Source organism: Physeter macrocephalus, chromosome 14 (assembly GCF_002837175.3).
Source record: "Physeter macrocephalus isolate SW-GA chromosome 14, ASM283717v5, whole genome shotgun sequence".
NCBI classification, from domain to species: Eukaryota; Metazoa; Chordata; class Mammalia; order Artiodactyla; family Physeteridae; genus Physeter; species Physeter macrocephalus.
The window spans coordinates 10,875,573-10,892,721 of NC_041227.1; the positions used below are offsets into that span (position 1 = coordinate 10,875,573).

Genomic DNA, 17,149 nt, shown 5'->3' on the forward strand with positions numbered 1-17,149 from the left:
CAAGATGGAACCCAGAATGGTTTGTATTCATGAAATCACTACTATGTATAATATTAAATATTATACATAGTAGTCATCATCATATATAATAATTCTATGGGGAAATCATATATGATATTAATAGGAATACTTCAGGTATACTGCAGATTAAATAGGTACCAGGGTAAGCTTGGAACTTAACCACCATTCATAGCACTGATTCTACAGAAAATATGTTCAGAGTCCCAGACAACTAACTTTCAACCTTTTGAAGCAGACACATTTATGTATTAGGGACTGTCTGTACTTTCATGCTTGGTTACCAGTTGACTCTCTGCCAGCCAGAAAAGTCCATCTGAACATTGTTCCCATGAACTGACCCAAAGAAGATTTAAGGGGACACTCTGGATAGTAATAAACTTTGAGCCTCACAGCCAGGGACTCCATGACACACAAGACTGGCCATAGCTTTTTATTTGAAGACTATCAATTTAAAAAGGACAAAACAGGCATATTAAAAATCAAACAAAAAACAAAACTCTTGAACACAAAATTCTGCCACAAACTGAGCCTGTTCTGTTTTACAGGCTGTTGTAGTTTTCTGGCTGTCTATTAGCACTTCTCCCAACTTGCTTAAGCATACGGTTGCTTCTATCATCCATCCTCTTCATCTGGCATTGGTAGATTATAGATGTACCCTTAAATACAGAGATAGAAAGTAACTACAGATTAGATAGCAGAAGAAGCAGTTTATTGCTAGTTTGCAGCCAATCAAACGTCACGAGGCACACAGTGAGAGAGCCCACAGAGCTTGGTAACGACGTCAATGGCCAACCCCACTTGCCCCACATCCTTATAGGGAAGCAGCCTCAAGATCCAACATGTTGGTAATTGCTAGTGGTGGTTGTGGTGGCCATGGGGGGAGAGGGTGGTGAGGAGGGGAAGCAAGGATGGGGGAGAGCAAGACAAAGAGGATGATGGTGGGTGGGGACTCGGTAACACACAGACTACAACACGGGGACCATACAAGTAGGTCTGAACCCAACACACTGGAATATAAATGCTAACTGCTTCCCAAACCATCTTCAACACGTTTTACAAGACTCCTGCCAACAACTCTGTCTTTAACACTATTTCTACTTTGTTCTCAACTGTTCTACCTCTGGCCTTCAAACTTGTTAAAAGGCACTTCTATGTTTAAAAAAATCTCAGTAAGTAACACTGAGGATCCAGAACTTCTGCTCTGAGATGAACAGAATGAAGGCAGGTGAGCGCTGCAGTCCAACAGGAAACCTCTATTCCGTTTAATCACAGCTACTCTGATGAAAGGCATTCCTAGGGCTCCGGGAAAGCAGCACGTCTGGAGGAAGGGACACTGGACCGGGAAGAAAAGAATTCTCTTGGGTCACAGGTCTGCTCTGTGACCACTTAATCATGCCAGATCTCAGTTCATTTGAGAAACAACCCTGACCCAAGTCATTCACTACAATGACTTGTGTTTAACACAGGTAACAGAAATGTGCCCTGCAAATTGTGAAACTAAGTGCGTTTATCTAAATTTGATTACATTCACAGAAAAATTCCGGTTTAAAAGACAAACCTTTAAAAAAAAAAAATCAAATCCACAAGGAGCCAAACCAACCCGAAATATCCCTTCTTCACCAGACTAGACATGTCATTCTGCCCGAAGCTACTAATATAAAGCCAAGCCTGCCTAGGCAAGAACAAAGCTTTTACATTTATTTTTATTCCTCTCCTCCTCTTCTCCATTCAAACAATACCGCTCATTCTGTAAGAACCAGAAGATGAGAGAAAAGTTGAGATCCACAAAAAATAGAATAACCTTCAGGGCTGAACCAAGGATAATATGTTAAGAAAAGAGTTGAAAACAAAAGCAATGATTTCGTTTCACATGCACATGCTTCACCTGCCCAGAATTTTGTTTTGCTGGAAACTTTCTGGCAAGATCAAAATCTCAGGAAATTCCAAACAAATGAAACTCTAAAGGCAAATTACTTAGGAAAAAGGATCTAACTTTAGAGACCCAAGCACACTCCTGCCATTTTTGTCCAGTTCTTTACTTTTATAGAGGAGCACCAAACCAACCATAAAATCATATGCTAACAAGAGCTCTGCATCCTGCAAGTTGACAACTCTGGCTTTTAATAAATGCCTCTATTTCCTGTCAGCATCGGTCAGTCCCAGCTACCAAACCTATGAAGTTTCAATGAGGGAGACTCTCATACCGCTTACGTCTCTCATACTTGGCCAGCATGCTGGAACACAAGAACTAAGACACCACAGGGAAATTGCCCCTCCAGAGTGGCATGGGCTGTGCACGGCCCCGAAGCAGGACCAGCCGAGGAAGACAAGGATGGGTTACAGATGAGACTTAGTTCCACTGACTGTACACAGTAAGTCCCCCACACATGAACCTTCAAGTTGCGAACTTTCAAAGATGCGAACGTGCGGTCCAATCACGTAAGGGCTGAGTGAAATTGCAGCTTGCCCTCCGTCTCCTATTGCTGACGATCCTTCCGCTCTACCATCCCCCACCTCCTCTCCCTCCTGCAGTCAGTAACTCTTCTTGCCTGTTCACTCAATGCCAGCCCCTGTACGCCAGCTGTTGTACTGTACTGCTGTACTTTTCAAGGTACTGTACTGTAAGATTAAAAATGTTTTATTTTCTGTGTTTGTTTTTTATGTACTATTTGTGTGGAAAGTATTATAAACCTATTACAGTACAGTACTATACAGCCGATTGTGTTAGTTGGGTACCTAGGCTAACTCTGTTGGACTTACAAACAAATTGGACTTACGAATGCGCTCTCAGAACGGAACTCACTCGTATGTAGGGGACTTACTGTATATGTGTATATGTGTCTATCTAACTGGGATTAGGCCCACTGAAATGAAGTTCAGCTACGTTCAAGGCACTGGCAGGAGACACCAAGAATGACACACAGTTCCCGCTCAGAAGGGCTTCTAATTTCAATGGGGGAGGGGGTTGTTCCACACATCATATAAAGGGTGAGAGAGAAAACAAAATGTGTGCTAAGTTGATGGTGGGTCAGTAACACATGGTTTGCACAATACTATAAACTCGATGCCTCCCTATCAACCTGTTTCCAATTCATGAACCCAAACAGCATAGCTCATCTACTCATTCAGGAACTACCTATTGGGTACTTGTATATGCCAGGAGCTATATTGGATCAAAGAGACAGAAATGACTCAAACAAAAGCAATCCTGCTCCTTTTAAGACAGGTAACTTGGCAATAGGTAAGTAAACAGGCAACTACAGAACAATGGATATCCTTACAGTATAATCACACAAAGTGCTATGAAAGTGGAAGTACAGGGGCCATGGGAAGAAGACCTGTAAGAGGCACCTACTTGGGGAAATCTGAGAAAGCATCCTAAAAGAGGATGCCTAAGATGGAACTGGAAGGAAGAACAAGAACTAGTGAGGGAGAATGTTCCAGGCAGAGGAAACAGTATACGCAAAGGCCCTATGGGAGACAGCGAGCCTTACATTCCAGGAACGAAAAGTGTTTTGGAAGCTACACCAGAGCGCAAGAATGTCTATGAGCCCGCTCTGAATTCAAGGGCTGTTACTACCTCTGGGTGAACAACTGAAACAGCCTAAGAAGAACAGAGTCAGATGAAAGTGGCAGCATAGGGAGACCCCCAGCAGATGAGCAGAGAAGCCCAAGAGTGAGAGCTGGGACAAACTAGCTAGAAAAGGAGAATATATAAAAGGAAAGAAAAAGGAAAAGAGAGAGTTATGGAAACTGCGGTTAGAGAATATTCAAGAAGCAAATAGAGGTCGACCATGTTAAATGGTGTTATGATAAGGATGCAAAGAATCCATTGGCTTTAGCAACAAGGAAGCTAACAGTGACCCAGTGAAGAATTATTCTAGTGGCGTGGCAGGGTGGAGCCTAGCTTCCCTCGGTCCGAGGAGTGACTGGGAGGTAACAATGGACGCAGTGACCTATTTATTTCAAACATTTCAGCTGGAGAGCAGTGACTAGAGGGGGAGTTGCAGCCGGAGGAAGCCTGAAAATGTTTAAATGGTTCAAGAAAAATGGTAACATAGAGGGAGGGCTAAGGACACATACCTAAAAAGAAACACTAAGCTATTGGTGCAAGACGCCTTGAACAGGTGGGATGGGAAGGTATGAAGAGCGCAGATATAAGGCTGCCTTAGACAGGAACAAAGGCTCCTTTTTCCTTGTGAGAGAAATGAGGCAGAAAGGATGACAGGCAAACTTCAGATCTGACAGCCAGGAGCTGAGGGAGACAGATCTGAGGTTACTGACCTGATTTCCTTCTAGTGGTTCAATCTGCAAAACCAGGAGATTTTTCTCCAGCAGCACCTAGGGGCCTGGGCCCAGGAAGAGAAAAGCAGGTGGCTGGCCTGGTCCAGGTAGAGCTGGTCTGGTATGCTGATGGCAAGAAGATGGGCAGGGGCTTCCCTGGTGGCGAAATGGTTAAGAATCTGCCTGCCAATGCAGGGGACACGGGTTCGAGCCCTGGTCCGGGAAGATCCCACATGCCATGGAGCAACTAAGCCCGTGTGCCACAACTGCTGAGGCTGCGCTCTAGAGCCCGCGAGCCACAACTACTGAGCCCGCGTGCCACAACTACTGAAGCCTGTGCGCCTGGAGCCCGTGCTCTGCAACAAGAGAAGCCACCGCAACGAAGAGTAGTCCCCACTCGCTGCAACCAGACAAAGCCCGCACACAGCAACAAAGACCGAACGCAGCCAAAAATAAAAATAAATTAAATTAATTTTTTAAAAAAAGAAGATGGGCAGAAGGGCTACATGGGGATTGGAGAAGCAGCATTTCAAGGGACTGACCGGTCGCATAAGAAGGGAAGGGAGGACTGGCGCTGGAAAGGAGCAGCTGGAAATCTGGCTGTAGGAGTAAACCCAGAGGAGGGAAGTAACTGAGTGAGGGAATGTGGAAGCACAGGAGGCTGTGATTGGAGAGTGAAAGGTCTGAGTCTAATGAGATGGCAAAGACAGAAAAGATCCCAAGGGCCAGGGTGTGCCCTATGGGAAGGAGACGGCAAAAGGAGAGGGACATGAAATTTCCAGGGGAGGAGGTGAGGATGGTGGATGGACTGCCCAAGGGAACACTGACGTGGCCCAGGGGCGACAGCAGCTGTGGAAAAGAGGACACATTGTGAGCCAGGTAAATTAAGGGAAGAGGGAGGGATGCAGAGGGGCCCACTTAAAATATGACCAGCATAATACAGGCAAGTAATTAAACAATTCCCCCAAAGGCAATTTATTGACTGGGAATGCCTGCTGGAATCCTCTCTAAGATTCATACTCCCACCCCCAACACACGCACATCTACACCTCCCCTCCAATCCTAAGACAAAGCATAATCAGTGAACCAGGGTCTTATCCAGAGTTTGGACTTCTATTAAGGATCTATGTTTATAATGCTTTCTTATTCACTTCCACCTTAAAAACGGTTGCTTCCCCCCTGCAATATTCTGTCCATTTAATAGCTATGTTTAGGGGCTTCCCTGGTGGCGCAGTGGTTAAGAATCCGCCTGCTAATGCAGGGGACACGGGTTCGAGCCCTGGTCTGGGAAGATCCCACATGCCGCGGAGCAACTAAGCCTGTGCCCCATGACTACTGAGCCTGCGTGCCACGACTACTGAAGCCCACGCACCTAGAGTCCGTGCTCTGCAAAAAGAGAAGCCACCGCAATGAGAAGCCCGCGCACCGCAACGAAGAGTAGCCCCGCTTGCTGCAACTAGAGAAAGCCTGCGCGCAGCAATGAAGACCCAGTGCAGCCAAAGATAAATTAAAAAAATAAAAGCTATGTTTAGTGACTCTGTTGAGAGGCCTGTGAACTATTGTTTTTCTACTGCATACATCTATTTCTGCTGTGGATGTTCTATAGTATCCATTCAGTGACATGTAAATGACTCCAAAATAAAACCGGAAGGAGGAAAAACAAAAACAGAAGCCACATTGAAACATCCTCCTTCACCAATGAAGGAAAAATAGTCAAAGCTTCTTTTACTCTACTTTGTCCTCCATTGATAAGAAAAACTCTTCCCTTTTCAAATCTGTAATGACTAGTAATCAACAATTATTCTTAAAAAAATCGAATCCAGCACTACTTCCACACATGATCTTCAAAGCCAGAATTAGAAAAAGCAAAAAAGAAAAGATGTTACACAACCTTAATGGTTTGCAGATATCTAAGTCTGACTGCTCCGACACAGCAAGGAATGAGTTTAGTAAGTATGTGAACGGAAAACAGGCAGCAATCAGCAACTCATTCAGAATTACTCAAGATGATAATTTTTGTGTTTAAATCACAAAGTCTCAGAATATGTAATCATATCCAAAAATGTTAAAATGCCTAAAAATTAAAGCCTATCACTTAGTCATTTAAAACTAGGATAAATTATCAGTAAACTTAAGTTATTTTACAAGGTACTTGACTTGAAAGACTCACTCGAACAAAGTCGTCTATGTATAGAGAACTGCTAATGAACAGACCACATAATGGGATAAGCCAGCCAACACCATTAAAAATATCCTTTAAAATTCACAATGAATAAATGAGACCTTTCTTCTTATAGTGTCATCTGCAAATCAGGGGGATAGCCACATATTTTCAATTTGTACTTACTGAGTCAGGCTTATACTTAAAGATTCTTTTTAAAAAACATTTTGTGTCATAAAAGATAATTCTGGGGCTTCCCTGGTGGTGCAGTGGTTGAGAGTCCACCTGCCGGTGCAGGGGACAAGGGTTCGTGCCCCGGTCCGGGAAGATCCCACATGCCGCGGAGCGGCTAGGCCCGTGAGTCATGGCCGCTGAGCCTGTGCGTCCGGAGCCTGTGATACGCAACGGGAGAGGCCACAACAGTAAGAGGCCCGCGTACCGAAAAAAAAAAAAAAAAAAAAAAAAAAGATAATTCTGCTTTTTGTACAGACTGAAGAGTATCTGCATAAATACCTGGATAAGAAAAATAAAATTACTGATATAAAAGCTATCACTTCACTTCATTGCAATCAATACTGTACTACCTGCCTACTAAGTGTAACGCACTGTCCGTTAACACCGTTAACGCACAAACGATAACACAAACATCATCCTGCCAGAGAAGACACCTACACAGGTGACTTCACTACACGGCGGCAACATGAGGTCAATGACATGTTGGAGCCTTCACTAAGTCACCCTACTAGAAGGATTCTGCGGCCATTATCACAGTCAAGGTGAGAAGTAATGGCAAGGGAGAGAGGAAAAAAATATATATTAAGAGAAAGAGAGACAATGCATATGAATCGTGGAAGGGCAAGGGGTGGATGGGAAGCGGAGGGTTAAGAACAAAGAGGAAGAAAGTTAAATATGCTCCCATGCTTTCAAGCTTAGGTAATTTAACACTTAACATGCACAGAGAAGGGCAAGGAGGCCTGAACCCAGATTAAGGGACTGGAGAACATAAGGGGCTCACTCCTGCCTGCCCCTGGAACCTCCACTTAGATATTACTTTTATAGACTATCTTTACCTGACAGCTCTTCCGCCTGCTTTTCCTTCTCCCAAATGCCTCTTCCTTAGTGTCCCCAAGTACCCAGGCCTATGACAGCTCTCATCACTCTGAACTGGGACTGTCTCTACCCAGCCCCTTTGCTGGCTGCACTGTTAAGCTTCTTAACAGCAAGGACCAACTGTGTCTTTCTTGCTCACCACTTACCCTCACTGCCTAGCAGAGCCCGGCCCCTAGCTCATGTACCTGAATGACTGAAAGGACTCTGCCTGAAAGGAGCTTACCATTGCAGAACAGAAGAGGAAATAAAGGGGAGATGAAAAGCTTCATGGAGAAATTGATCTCCAGTTATTGATTTTAATTTCATATATACAAAAAAGTATTAAATGGCCAATGCCATCATGTCACACGATTCAAGAGTGCTAAAACACTGAGTTGGTTTTGTCCTCCTGGGATTCAGCTTTAGGAGGGGAAAAGGTACAAAACTTAGAACAAGGATCCTGATTGTTTTATAATGGTAAAGAATCTTCCCTATCTATTGCTTGTTCTAATTTGTCATATATAATATACCTCTATGGAAGAAGAGATGTCCAAGAGGGATAAAAGGAATAGCATCTCCTACAATATAACACGTACTTCTGTTGCTAAATAGGGATAGAGACCTTTCACACATATTCTTTGTAACATATATACATATATATATATTTTCCCCCCAATCATGGCTATCATTTATTTCATCCCTTGATAGAGAGGATAAGGTAGAGAAACCATCTAATCATGAACTGAGACACATGACAAATGGTATCATTCCTAACCAGGTCACAAAGCAAGTCATTAAAAACGCTACTTCTTAGATTTTTCAGTGCAAACTTATTTGAGCAAGTCATTCTTCTTGTCAAGTCCCATACTGACCATCGAATTTAATTTCCAAGTTGGTCATCAAAAACAGTTCCTGGAAATAATTGAACATGGGACAAAAATACAGTCACACTCAGTTGCTCGAGGTGGAAAAAAATGGTGGCAGCTTCCAACTTCCTCAAAATAGCAGAAAGGGGATAAGGATGACAAGGGAAGGGGGAAGGGCAGGAAGGAAAGAAGCACCTGGCTAATGATTTTATCCCGGATTTTAATGTCAAGGGCACTCCCTCCTCAGGCATTTTCACACTAGCCACCATATCTCCAGCTAGTCTTCCCTTGCTTTAATGTTATCTAATAATAGTACACCAACTACTTACAAGCCTAAACGTCTTTTTAAAATCACCTTAATTCTAATGCTAATAAACAATTCCAAGAAAAAAATCCCAGTCTGGAGTAGAGGCTACAAACTCAAGTGCGTCCAATGGCTGGGTAGTTCATATAAGCAAGGACAGGGGGCCCTGCTGGGGAGAAGAATACACACGTGCCCCTCAGATCAGCAGACCACTGCCACGGTGGGCTCAGGCCATGTGATCTTCAGATTTTTCAAGAGAAGCCAGAAATCCAGATTTATATGTGATTTCTCCTGATTTATCAATAATGACAAAAGTTTAAACTCCTCTTTTTTTTAAAGCACTGTGTGGACCAAGCAAAATATAACTGGGTGGCCAACTTGTGACATCTAGGTAAGAGGTCAGAAATACGGGCAAGGGTCAAAATCTACAAACTCTCTCTTCCTATGTGCTAATCAACCAGGAGGCGAAGCACAATTCCTTGTCCCTGCAGTTGTGTATCAGTGTGAGCATGGCCACAGTGCCGTTGTAAGCTGGATCCAGGACATGGGAGACCTCAGGCAAAGAAGAACATCGAGGCTCTGACACCTAATTGTCCTCCCAAAACATTTCCTGCTATTAAAGACCAATTTATGGTGTGTAATAAATGGTACTGCATGTAAAGCACTTTGCGCAGTGCCTGGGGCACATAACAGAATTCAATAAATGTTAGCTGTTATTGGGTTTTATTATGAATGAGGGTAGAACATGGATCAGACTGTGCCTTTCTCCCTTGAATGGGAGATTTTAGTCCAATTACAAAACCCAATAATCCTCTTTAGACATGAGAAGAATTTCAAAGGAAACTGCAGTCATCAATGTGGCATTCAGTCATTTTATAAAATAATGGATTTATGCCCACACAGGGTGTTTTATTCTTTTTTAGGAGATAATGGATTTTTAAAGTTTTGATTTGAGTTAATATGAAAATTTAAAGTTCTGTCTCACTTTTAGATAAGGGGGATCATGGAACATATATGGCTACCAAATCTAGCATGAGTGAGACGTGAAGCCCCCATTCTTCCAGCAAAGTTGCCCCAGTCTCCTGGCTCCTCGTGTGACCACGTAGATGTAGGATGTTAGATTCCAGTCATGCTGTAAGGCTATCTGGTCTAATCACCACATTTTACAGATCCTGAATGTTAACTCCTTCAAGGTCCCACAATAGTCGAAGGCAGACCCAGAACCCAAACCCTGTCCTCTTCCATCACCTCACAAGTCCCTGGGGGGGGGATGTATGTTCGGGGGAGTTGGTTAAGGGTGGGTAGCAGGGCAGCCTGGGACTAAAGCTTTGAGACAAAGGCCAAGTCTTTATGAGTAAAAGGCTCTATCAACCAAGGGGACAGGGTGGGGAAGGTTTCCTATACACAGCCAATCAAAGCCTTGCTTCAGTACATCTCAGGGTCAGTCAGACTCTTAAAAATCCTCTAGTATCAACCATACCCTTTCAGCCACTGGCTTGTAGCAAGAGTTCCAAGCCTCTATGAAAGAATCTAATTTACCTGCTGGAAAAGTAGAGACATCACTAAGCAAAGGAATCAATGATTTTTAAAAGAATGTTACTATGTTTCAAAGTGTCCAACTACCAAAGTACTGAGAAAATATTTTTTTGAAATGTAGCCAAGTGTAGAATATAAACTGAGTCCTACATTCAAAATTTGTCTTTCTAGAAAGCAAATGTCAAAGGATATAAAGCAAGCTGTGAACAAGAGACTAAAATTAGCTCAAACCACAAATAACCTAACATACTTATCACTTCCTTATGCTCAACCTACAAAAATCAAACATTTGAAGCATTTACAAAACTAAAGGTGTGATGCCAATTTAATCCTTTAACTTCAGCTGTATCCTTTCTTCCTTCTGGCATGTAAACATTACCAAAGAATGACATTTTATTAATTTGAAGGCAAGTACAAGGGAAACCATTAGAGCTAAGTTTTGCCCTGTAAATAAAATAGCATGTAACATGCAGTTCTTAAGTGGTTAGAATGGTAAGCACCTCCTCAAACTGAGGATAGGAAATTTCAGATGATGGACCACACCCATCTCCAAATGCGCTTCTCACAGAGAGCTAGAGACATACCAGACTCCTACTTCAGACCAAAGCTTGCCTCCATCTCCTCAAGCCGTTTATTTCCTACTTCCAAAAGCAACATCTTCCAATGAACAAAGGCTGTTGGGAAACACAAAAGTTTTTGTCATAAAGTAGCGGAACGTGTTGCAAAAGGAAGCTTAGTTGACAAATGTGGGTTCATGCAAAAAAAAAAAAGGTACTAGTTTGTTAAACTTCAACTACTTTTACCATGATTCTCTCTGCGTGATGACTACATTTTTTATAAGTTTTCTGGGGAAAGTTCAAGCTCAAAAAGGATGGAAACTAGTGGTTAAGAAACGATGAGTATAAAACCTACCAACTGCTACTGTGCACTCTTCAATACTAAAACTCTCAAAAGCATTCTTATCAGTAAGTAGAAAAACAAGGGACAGCAGCAGACCTGGGTACTATGACAAGAACAGATGAAATAAAATACTGCTAATGACACTAATATTCCTAGGATATATTAAGAAAAACTGTTAGTGGGACATGAAGGAATGTTTAAATACACTTAGAAATGGTACCATGATAGGTACATAAAGGACCCATTAAAACGCAGCACATCATGGGGATGTGGATTCTCAAGGATGGTTCATGGGAGATGTGGACCAGCTAACCCTCAATCATGGCCATATCACCCGGTGTACTGGGGACTGCTCCAGAAATGTGGCTTTGTGCCTGTCAACCTGATGTGGCTCAATGCAACTTCCTGATATTGCACCACTCTGCTTCACCCCCTCACCCCACCTCCGAGGATGATCCCAAAGACCCTGGCAACTGGGAGGTGGTATCCAGGTGGTGGAGAACAATAATGGCAATGCTCTTAACTCTAAGATGCTGTCAAAATAACGGTTTGAATCAGGGTAAAAATAAAGCAAAACAACAAGAACAACAAAAAACAGAAAACAAAGTATACTCCCTCTGAAAGACCCCTGAATATCCTCTTAGAGGCCTCTTTTCTCTGTGCAAAAGTGAGCCACACAAATATTTATGACCCAGTTATACTTTGCCTTTATCCTTGTAGAAGCAAACTCAGCCCTGACTATTTGAATAGTGAAGCAATACAAAATCTAAAAGGGATAAATATAACAGTGACAAATGTTTAAGCACGGAGGGAATTTAAAGCTAATTTACCGTATTATGCTAAATGCAGCTTGCCTATTTGTTCTCGAGTGAAGTTATATTCAGAAGTGATTTCATGCGCAGACATTTTTAAGTAACCCCCTGTTCTTCGGAGAATTCCAACTACTTGGAGTAATTACTTGATGTTCACCTTCCTGTAAGCAATTCACAATAGTGTATAATTCTCTGAGTAATCAGTACTCATCAGAATAAAAACTAGCTAAGCTGTTCCCTGGAACTTAGCGTGGCATTTTTTAAATGAGATTCTTCAAAAGGAAGAGATGCACCAGTAACAAAGCCACTAGGTAAGAAAAAAAAAAAGTCGGGGGAAAGAATGTTTCATAACAGAGTAACAGAGATAAGGGAGTTTTCCTTCTCTAATCACTAACTAATAAATTAAAAAAACACAGTTTTGGAAACCTAGTTTTGCTATGCTCATCTTATCTTTGCAAGTGGTGTCGCTTGCCCACAAAAGCCACATTCATCTGTAAAAGAAAACGTGCCTCAATCAGTCTTTGGGGAGAAAGCTCTGCAAGTAAAAGAGAAAGAAGCCTAGGACACAAGTCCACTCGAGCCCAAAGGTTTGCTTCAACAAGCAGTTAACCCTCAATAAGGACTCAGAATCTCCCGGCACACTACTAGATTAAGAGTAGTAGGGAATATGTGTATTTTCCAGAGAAAAATATGGACCTTAAGTGTCCCTTTGCTAAGAAGCCATGTTTATTTTGTGATTCCATGCTGTAGAACTTCTTAAGCACCAATTCTATCTAATTACCACGGGGTATCCGTAAAACTTTACAAACAGCGTTGGCAGAATCATAAGCATTCAAAACTGCAAATTGAATCAGGTCACAAATTTAAAAAAAAAAAACAACAAAAAACTGAAAATCATTTATCAGTAGTTATTTTTGTCTGCAGTGTGACTTGTACCACATTCCAAACATCAACTGATTTGGGGGGGCTTGACTTTTCTTCGGCTATTTATTTCGGGGGAAAAAAATCTTCCATGGGAAATGGTCTTGTTCCTAGCTTTCAGACATTCAAAATTTACAAAACTGTCAGTAAGACCCTTGTGATACGACAAGCTGCCTTGAGGAAGGAGAGGGCAGCAGCTAGGAAACTATGAAGCCCACTTCTACAAAGTGAAGCATTATTTCTAAAATGCTGGAGCCTTAGGTACTTTCTTCTCAAACACGGCAGCTGTGTATACTATCATGCTCTTCAAATGAAGTTTAGACCAGATGTTGGTTTCTTTCTAAAATTACAACATAAAGGGCAGCTACTCTTCGTGTACCTAGCTGGGGTTGAATCTTTCGTAAATTCTCGAGAATCAGTTCCTCTATCTTTACAGGAAAAACCACCCAATTGCTACTCAGAGAAAAACTGCAAGCATAACTCATATGTCAGTGCCACTCGTTTTCCCACATTACTAAACCAAATGAACCCAACTTATTAAAAATGTTCAATACCTCTTGGGAAAAAAAAGATTCAATTCTTTTGAATCTTTAACTGTACTCACAAAACTCTTACACATTTTTGAGCCTAACTGTACCCACCGACACCCACGTACCTTACAAAATTGAGTAACCACAGCAGTGGTTACAAGGATTACTTCAGGAACATCAAACTCTCTTTGTGAGCACATTAAAGACTTTCATTACTTGACGAGCGAGAACTTAGTGATCGGTTAGTCAAGGATCATTTTTACACAGGAAGGGACTGAAGCCCAAAGAAAGGAAGGGACCCATTTAGCCTAGTTAGTGTTAGAGCTAGCTAGAGAAAAAGCAAAAGATTAAGCTACTCTCTTGGCCAGAAGGGTGATCTGATCAAAGGCCAAAAATGTTTGCCTTTACCATTTATACTTTGAAAAGAAATCACAGGTTTTATAAGGGTTGTTACTTTATGGAGAACCATATTTTTAATCCCACAGTCAAAAAATATTTTACAAACCAGCTACATGCAAAGCCCTTCTAGAAGGCATGTGAGAACAAGTCAAGAGTGATGAGAACAGAGTAATTCAATAATTCTTAGAGAGACAGATATATAACCTCCAAGTTTCCTATTAAGTTCGCCTCAGGCCAAGTACAAGTTTGTTGTTAAATTTAAAGTTCCTGTGAAACAAACTGGGTTTCCTACTGGGTAAGCATCCAAGCTTTTCTTCCAAGCCACCACAGCAGGCAATACCAAACTGCCTCATCAAGCCATGGCTCAAATTGTACTGGTTTTCTCTGAGAGTGGCCTCTGCTGTTAGTACTAATGCAGGCTAATCCTTTTGTGTCTACCATTCCTCCTCCCCCAGAATGGGAGTTGGGAACTGTGACTTGTCTTTCTATTGTCAGGGCCTGGGGCAAAGTGCTGACAATCAATTCAACCCCAACATTTCTTAGGCACTTTGTGCCCAGTGCAGAGGACACCAAGATGAATGAGAAAGACGGAAGAGCTGACTTCCACAGTTTGGACCCTACAGTAGATGGACCCGGATACAAAGGAACAGCTCCCATGAGAGCTGGGCTTTAAAAGAGACAGGTATGAAGGTGTATGTAAGCACACAAGTGAGAGAGCCAAAATCTAGTGCAAGGGGGCACACATTTGAGCTGGGAGGCGCAAGCCAGAATGAGTGGGAAAGGCAGCCTAAACAAAGTGTTGAGCCAAAGTACAGAGGAATGAAAGAGAAGGATGAGTCTGGAGAACACTGCACCTTCTAGTGTGGCTAGAATAAAAGGTACACAGGAGGGGATGGCTGGAACCTGGTTGCCATGCCAAGGAGCTTGGACCTTACAGATAAATGAAAGCATAGAAGTAAACAAAGGAGTGACAGACTCAGGTCTGTTTGTAACACAATTACTCTAGTGATAATGTGAAGAATATACACAGTGGGGCAGGGGGGAGATGTGGAGAGATTGTTGAGGGACCCTATTAATATGCTTCTGGTTTCACTAATTTCTGTAATGTGAAACCAGAAATGACAGCAGTATTATAAGCAAAATTTGAGAACCTAGACCACTGGGATGGTAGGAAGGACATCACAGCGACCAATCAATGAGATGTGGTAGAGGGAATCAAGAACCAGTCCAAAGTGCCCAGCACTCCTGGATATTCGAAACATGCACCAAATGACTGGTAGCAAACTACATTGTCTTGGACACAATGACCCTGCTGGACTTCCCCTTTTCCTAAACATGGGCAGTACAAAGAAACATGCCCAGACCATTTGTAGTCAGTATTAGTTGGTTACCATGAACAAATTAACATAAACACTGTAGGGAGGGATGCCAGCTTGTGCAAAATACACATGAGCTCAGGCTGGCTTATGAAAAAGTACCTGCAATTAAAAGCACAGCATAAGACAAAAACTGCCAAAAGGATTCTGCCATCTAAAAGATCAGAAAATAGACAACTCAAAAAAAAGAGAAAAGGATAAAAAGAAAAGGCACAGTTATTTCAGTAGTTAAGAGTCTGACAAAACCCCTACAGGAAATTTTAAAATTTATTTCTATCATGAAATTCAGTATAAATTCAATTACACTACTCAATACCAGGCATCTTTTTAAATAGGTTTGGGGGAGCTATTCATGCTAAAATGCAAAATGCAGGGACTTCCCTGGCAGTCCAGCGGTTAAGACTCCACGCTTCCAATGCAGGGGGGCATGGGTTCGATCCCTGGTAGGGGAACTAAGATCCCGCATGCAGTGCAGCGCAGCCAAAAAAAAAAAAAAAAATGCAAAATGCACCGGAGGGGCCTTGGAGCCCAATGGTAGACAACTAGCAACCGAAAATCATTTGCATTACCATTATCCCCCAGCTGACTCTTCAGAACCATCTGATATAGTTTATGATGTACTTCCAAAAGAACCAAAGTATTCCTATAAATATGCCAGTGATGTCAAACAAATAATGATAGCAAAAAGTTCTTCCCTCCACTATTTCTACTTGTGCCCCCAGTTAACCTGAGTCCAGACAATTACAAACGTCTTTGCACCATTTCCAAAGTGGTGATCAGACACCTAAATTTAGTTCACTCAGACCAGGGCTACACAAGAACATTTAGATCTAATGGGTCAGTCAAGATGACTAGAGCTTCCCATCCTCTCCATGTCACTTCCGTTTGTCTTTCTTTTTTTTAAGTGAAGTGAGTCATAGTGTATAGATCTTTCTCCTCTGCACAAAACACAGTTTTTCTCTGAAGAGAATGGTATTCATATAAAAATTACTGGGAAATTTTAAAATTCATCTTGGACTGTAACAAAATAAGCTGTATACAGCAGTAAGGAATTTTAGTGAATTATTGTTATAACATGGTTTTAACCTAGTCAGGCATTAGATCGTATTTCATAATGAAAGCAGCTATAAAAACAAATGTCAATTGGAAGAGTGGCCCGTATTACAAAGCCTGCCTCTAACATAGAATAAATCTTGCCTTCAAGTCACAAGCTATTGTTGCAATCTCCTTTATCTGAAACAATCAAATCATTCATACTGAAAAGTAGTGAACAGTGTCAGAGAATCAAAGAATTAGAGATGAGAGAAATGGCGAAACACCTGACCCAAACCTTAAACTACAAATGGAGGGTAGTTTTTCCTATTTTCATTCATTCAAGCCCTCTCTTCTCTCATTCTACCTCCAAAAATCAATCCCTTTGCCCTATCTGTGTTCTCTCTTCTCTTTTGGGCACTCCAGGCTTGCTAAGTATTACTTCCACTTTTCAAACCAGACATACAACCATTTAAATGATAGAAAACAATTTTTTAAAGCCATCTACACATGCTATCAAAGCTGACTTTTTATAGACCTAAATGCTTATTAGTATCTATGCTATCTATTAGCATTAACAACTATATAAAAACAGTTATGTTCACTTTATCAAATTGAGCTAGCAGAGAATCTTCGACTGAAAACATGTTTTCTAAGCCGCCTCACTCCTCGGCATTCAAAAGTCTACTTCATCCTTTGTTCTTTTCCCAATTGTTTCCAAGTTTTTACATCTTTTTGTTCTAGTTAGAAGTTAGTATAGTGAGAAATAACTGCACTGCTTTGTTCACAAAATGTTAAGCAAAAATTACATATTATTTAAAAAATCACAATAGACTAAGCAAGCTCAAAACGACTCTATAAGGCTGCCTTCATTGTGACGGGCTACAAAATATCAATTTTTTTAACTTCCATTTTCTA

At 41.6% G+C, this 17,149-nt stretch overlaps 1 protein-coding gene across 3 annotated transcripts in view; it reads right to left on the minus strand.

Annotated features, from left to right (window-relative positions):
- Positions 1 to 17,149, minus strand: part of PTPN1 (protein tyrosine phosphatase non-receptor type 1) — a 67,030-nt gene that overhangs the window by 47,391 nt on the left and 2,490 nt on the right. Inside the window, exon 2 of one of the 3 annotated variants that reach the window (XM_007128032.4) lies at positions 10,846 to 10,935. The exons of the other annotated variants lie outside the window; for them this stretch is intronic. The gene's annotated coding sequence lies outside the window, so the exon portion shown is untranslated. The remainder of the gene's footprint in view (positions 1 to 10,845; positions 10,936 to 17,149) is intronic. 3 annotated transcript variants of the gene reach the window in all.